A 6,015-nucleotide genomic window follows, 5' to 3' on the forward strand; every position below is an offset into this window, starting at 1 on the left:
CTGCGGATGGAACCTGGATAGGCGATAAACCTGGACTGGAGGCTTAGGTGATTAGGTAGGTCGTGGCCGACACCCACGTTGGGCTTCCGCTTGAAGGTTGCCGAGTACATGTCGTGTAAACGGCGGTAAGTGGTGAGAGCGTGTATGAAGAAGTACACCCCTGCAGGGTTATCATGATCTATTCGAATAGCCGCGTCCGCGGTAAAGGACTACTGGGTTGCCTATACAGTTCATAGACAAGTAAATGGAAACTACTAAAAGCCTCAAGATAAGTGTGAGTGCCGAGGATGGCTCTTCCGTAGGAAGACGGAGGTGGATCCTCGGTAGTGTATTGAAGTGGTGAGTAGTGGACTCGTGTGCGCAAAACCATTTCAAGTTGGAGTATCGTAGGATAGTCTAGCCAAGAGTCAAAGCTGGCTTGCTGCAATAACTCCACCAACCCTTCTTGATAATATGCATGTATGTAGGATCTGATGTAAGTCTTGCTGAGTACCTTTGTACTCATGTTGCTATAATCTACATTTTTTACAGAAGACGCTGCAACCCCTTCTGATGGGTTCTATGTAGACGTTGACATCAACGAGTAGGCTAAAGACCCAGGTGGTGACCCTGAGCTTGTGAAGGACCTTGTAGTATAGCTAGGCTTTCCAAGCCTCTTTTATTTCACTAGTTGTCTGTACTCAGACAAGTTACTTCCGCTGCTGGTTTGTATGACTGTATGACTTGTATGTTGGGTCGTGAGACCCGTACCTTTGTGTATGTTATGTATGGCTCTCTGAGCCTTAAATAAAGTACTTGTGTCGTAGAGTCATGTTGTGATGCTTCGTTGTATTTGTACATATCGAGCATATTGTGTGTATGATTGAAATGCTTGGTATGTGTGGGATCTGACTATCTAGTTGTTTATCTTTAGTAGCCTCTCTTACCGGGAAATGTCTCCTAGTGTTACCGCTGAGCCATGGTAGCTTGCTACTGCTCTGGAACACTTAGGCTGGCCGGCATGTGTCCTTCTTCGTTCCTGTGTCTGTCCCTTCGGGGAAATGTCACGCTTTGAGTACCGGAGTCCTGTTAGCCCGCTACAGCCCGGTTTACCGGAGTCCTGCTAGCCCAGTGCTACAGCCCGGACCCATTTGCTGATGACCGACACGTTCGAAGCTGGGTCATGGATGCCTGTCCCTGTAAGTCTGTGCCACTTTGGGTTTACGACTAGTCATGTCAGCCCGGGCTCTTTATCATATGGATGCTAGCGACACTATCATATACGTGAGCCAAAAGGCGCAAACGGTCCCGGGCAAAGGTAAGGCGACACCCGTGGGGATACCGTGCGTGAGGCCGCAAAGTGATATGAGGTGTTACCGGCCAGATCGATGTGACATCGAGTCGGGGTCCTGACAGCGTTGGCATCAGAGCCGGACTGCCTGTAGGTTCTCCAAGCCAAACTGGTCGATGTTGAGTCTAGAAATTCTTTAGTTATATGTAGGGGAATTGTTTGTGGGTTGGAACGTAAGGCTCTTTTTACTCCTCTATCTTATGACATTCTGATCTGAGTCAGTCCATTCTTCCACCGGGGGTTAAGGAATTAGGATCTGTTCTCTCTATCAGGATCCCGAGTTACTAATCAGTAGTACCTTATAAGTTTGATGGATACAAGCCTAGTTCAGTTCTACTACCACATTATGTTGTTAGAATGGTTTCAGAACTTTGATATGATGATGTTGAGTGTGTACGAAATCCTTTGTCAAATGTCTCAAAATCCTTTTTGAGCATTTACAGCTGTTATGCTGCCGAAATTTTGCTAGAAATTCGAATGCCTTTGCATTATGATTGTGCTTTCAGATGGCCACTCGCGACCTCAATCAAGTGGTTCGCCTGACTCGATGCCTAGATGTACCCGGCCATACTGCCAAGTTGGTCAGGGTAATGACTGAGGCTGGATACCGCTGGTATCCCGAGTACACGGTCGAAGAGCAATTCCGAGACTTTAATCAAAGCCAGTATCTCTGCACTGTCAGGATATTTCCATCTTATCCTGGATCCACCGAGCCTCTTCACTGCTCCTATGGACTCGGGGTTACTATTGAGATGGTTGTGCAGGACGCCGCCTACTCTATGATGACCATTATGCGAGTCAGATCTGGTTTATTTCGGGACTCTGATTTCCGGTATATGCCAGGATCACTTCCGGGAGCACAAGGGTATCTCCAAGCTATCTATGCTGACCCCACTCAGGAGGATTCACGGACTCGCACCACTGCTGAGATGCTCGAGGATAAGGACCGTGAAAATCGGGCCTTGAGGTTAGAGCTCTTCAATACCCGTGCTGACCACTGGGCCACTTTGACTCGGTTCGCACCGGCTGTGCAAGCTGGATATTCGGATATGCGCGATCTCTATCCTGTGAGATCTGCCCTGCCAGACGTGATGGTTTGGCGTGATGTAGGAGGCGTCACCCCACCTCGCGGTCCCCGCAGGCCACCGTCTGTTGGTCCAAGGCCTCATCCTAGCCCCTATGGTCCACAAGCTCCGCGAGATCGCCTGTTTCCGGATGATCATGTTGAGCTTCCAGGCTATGGAGGTGACTTCTACGAGGACTACTACGGATCGGTCTGAGTTAGTGGTAGTATCACTAGTTCGCACTAGCTGTGTCTTCTATCGTCCCGCGTGACTCGTGGGATATGACCTAGTTTGTACTCTTTCCGGAGGTGTAGAAAAATAATGTATAGGAGCTTGGGATGCCTCCGATGAGATGTAATCCTTTTCTCACCGAATAGTACTTTGTTTGGTCTTGTACTAAACCCTGTATGGTGTGTATGACGATGGAATAAAAGAAGCAGTTTCTGTATCTACCATGTCATACGGATGATTATCTTGCATTTCGAGTTATTCCTTACATTCTGTATCCTATGTCGGAATTTTATCATTCTGACTAAATCATTGTCTTGTTACCTAGGATGGTCAACACGCGCGCTAACCCTGCTTCTCAAGAGCAGGCCGAAGGCAGTGAAGGCAGGAATGAAAATCTGCCTCATCCTCCTTCCCTAGCCGAGGTTATGATGGAAGCTGAGAGAAACAAGCGGGAGACCAACCGTTTGTTGGAGCGTATCGAACAGAACACAGCACACCATCAAAGGACTAACGTGGTGTCACTCAGTGATTTTATCAAATTGCATCCACCTACGTTCCACCACTCCGTCGAGCCTCTCGACGCTGATGACTGGCTTCGCAGTATCTCTCACAAACTGCGTTCCGCGCTGGTAGCGGAGGCTGACAAGGTCACCTTTGCTGCATATCATCTTGAAGGCCCCGCCAGTCTATGGTGGGAAAATTATGGAGCTATGCGCCCAGCGGGCCATGTCACTACTTGGGCTGAGTTCAGCGAGGCTTTCCGTGAACATCACATTCTGGAGGGTCTCATGGACCGTAAACGTGAAGAATTTTGCAGTTTCACCCAAGGCCGACTTTCTGTGGATGTTTACAGTAGGGAGTTTGGTAATCTCGCACGATATGCAACCGAGGAAGTTTCTACTGACGCCAAGAAGCAAGCAAGGTTCCGTAAGGGCCTTAGTCCTGAGCTTCGCCGCGACCTCCGTCTGCATGAGTGCACATCTTTTCAGAAACTTGTCAACAAAGCCATCAGTGCCGAAACTGGTCAGACTGACTATGACGCAACACGCAAGCATGGCAGTGACATGGGTTCCTCATCCGGTGCTGGTCCTCAGAAGCGCCGCGTGTGGGTACCCAACACCGCCCTGCCACCCAGGTTCACACCGAGGCCATCTTTCCAGGCGCCTCGCCCCGTTCAACAGTCTGCTCCAGCCAAGCCCTATGGGGGTCCATCTAACAATGCTCCTCCACGTACCAGTTCCGTGACTTGTTTCAAGTGTGGGGAATCTGGTCACTATATGCGTGAGTGTCCCCAGACCAACCCCAACCAGTCTGCTAAAGCTGTTGGCCGTGGCAAGCCGACAGGAAAAATATTCCACGCCAAACCGGTCACCGCTTCACGTGGCCATGTCAACTGTATCTCTGCCGAAGAAGCTCAAGAGGATCCCAATGTCGTTCTCGGTACGCTTCTTGTTAATTGCCACCCGGCATCTGTTCTTTTCGATACAGGAGCCTCTCATTCTTTTATATCTGAAAACTATGCTCGCTTGCATAACGTCGCATTCGGTGATATGCCAACCTCTATGGTAATTCAAACTCCGGGATCCAAATGGCAAACTTCTAGAGTAAGCCATGGAAATGAAATCCAAGTCGACAGACTTGTTTTTCTCGCATCTTTGATAGCCCTTAAATCTTCAGATATTAATATCATTTTGGGTATGGACTGGATGTCAGCTCATCAAGCCAAAATTGATTGCTTCTCTAGGACTGTTCAACTCACCCATCCTTCGGGGAAGATAGTCAATGTCTTAACCCGAATAGCCAAGCGACAATTATATTCTCTTAACGCTAGCCCTTTGCCAGACCTTGAGGACGTTCCGGTAGTCCGTGACTTCCCGGATGTCTTCCCAGAGGAATTGCCAGGTGTTCCACCTGACAGGGATGTTGAGTTCGTAATAGACCTCATTCCAGGAACCGTTCCGATTGCTAGAAGACCTTATAAGATGGCACCCCTAGAACTAGCCGAGCTTAAGAAACAACTCGATGAGTCCTTGAAAAGGGTTTCATCCGACCTAGCTCATCTCCGTGGGCTTGCCCCGTCCTCTTCGTCAAGAAGAAGGATGGTACGGACCGGATGGTTGTAGATTACCGACCTGTCAATTTGGTCACAATCAAGAACAAATATCCACTTCCCAGGATCAACGACCTGTACGATCAGCTCGCTGGATCCTCAGTCTTCTCCAAGATGGATTTGAGGTTGGGCTACCATCAAATCAAAATCAGAAACGGGGACATCCCTAAAACGGCCTTTGTTACTCGTTATGGCCAATACGAGTACACCGTCATGTCCTTCGGTTTAACCAACGCTCCAGCCACCTTTTCTCGGTTAATGAACTCAATCTTCATGGAGTATTTGGATAAATTCATCGTAATTTACCTCGATGATATACTCATCTACTCCAAGAACGAGGAAGAACATGCCGAACATTTAAGGCTAGTGTTGAAGAAACTTTGAGAGCATCGCCTTTATGCCAAATTTTCTAAATGTGAATTCTGGTTGTCAGAAGTGACCTATCTAGGTCATGTAATATCTGGTAAAGGTATTGCTGTTAACCCTGAGCGAGTTCAAGCCGTCCTTAATTGGACTCCACCTGAATCGGTCAAGCAAGTTCGGAGTTTTCTAGGCTTAGCGAGCTATTGTCGTCACTTTGTTGAGAACTTCTCCAAGGTTGCTAAACCTCTAACCGAACTCCTCAAGAAAGATAAGAAGTTCGAGTGGACTCCACAATGTGAGCACAGCTTTCAGGAACTGAAAAGACGCCTGACCTCTGCTCCCGTACTGGTTCCGCCAGACTTCTCCAAGGACTTTGTTATCTACTGCGACGCCTCGCGACAAGGACTAGGTTGCATTCTCATGCAAGATCGACACGTAATTGCCTACGCTTCACGGCAATTGCACCCACATGAGGAGAATTATCCTACTCATGATCTAGAGCTTGCAGCCGTAGTCTATGCACTTAAGACCTGGCGACATTACCTCCTCGGTAACCGTTGCGAGATATTCACTGATCACCAAAGTCTGAAGTACATCTTCACCCAACCGGATTTGAATCTCAGGCAAAGACGTTGGGTTGAGTTAATCACAGACTTCGACTTAGGAATAACCTACACCCCAGGGAAAGCCAACGTCATGGCTGATGCGCTAAGTCGTAAATCTTATTGTAACAACCTGATGTTACAACAAAGTCAACCGCTTCTCCATGAGGAATTTCGGAAGCTTAACCTTCACATTGTTCCTCAAGGTTTTCTTTCCACCTTGGTAGCAAAACCTACTCTTACGGATCAAATCATTGCTGCCCAAAAGCGAGATAAGGGAATATCTAAAATCAAAGAGAACATTGCTAGCGGAGG

The sequence above is a fragment of the Triticum aestivum genome, chromosome 7A (genome assembly GCF_018294505.1).
Source record: "Triticum aestivum cultivar Chinese Spring chromosome 7A, IWGSC CS RefSeq v2.1, whole genome shotgun sequence".
NCBI lineage: Eukaryota > Viridiplantae > Streptophyta > Magnoliopsida > Poales > Poaceae > Triticum > Triticum aestivum.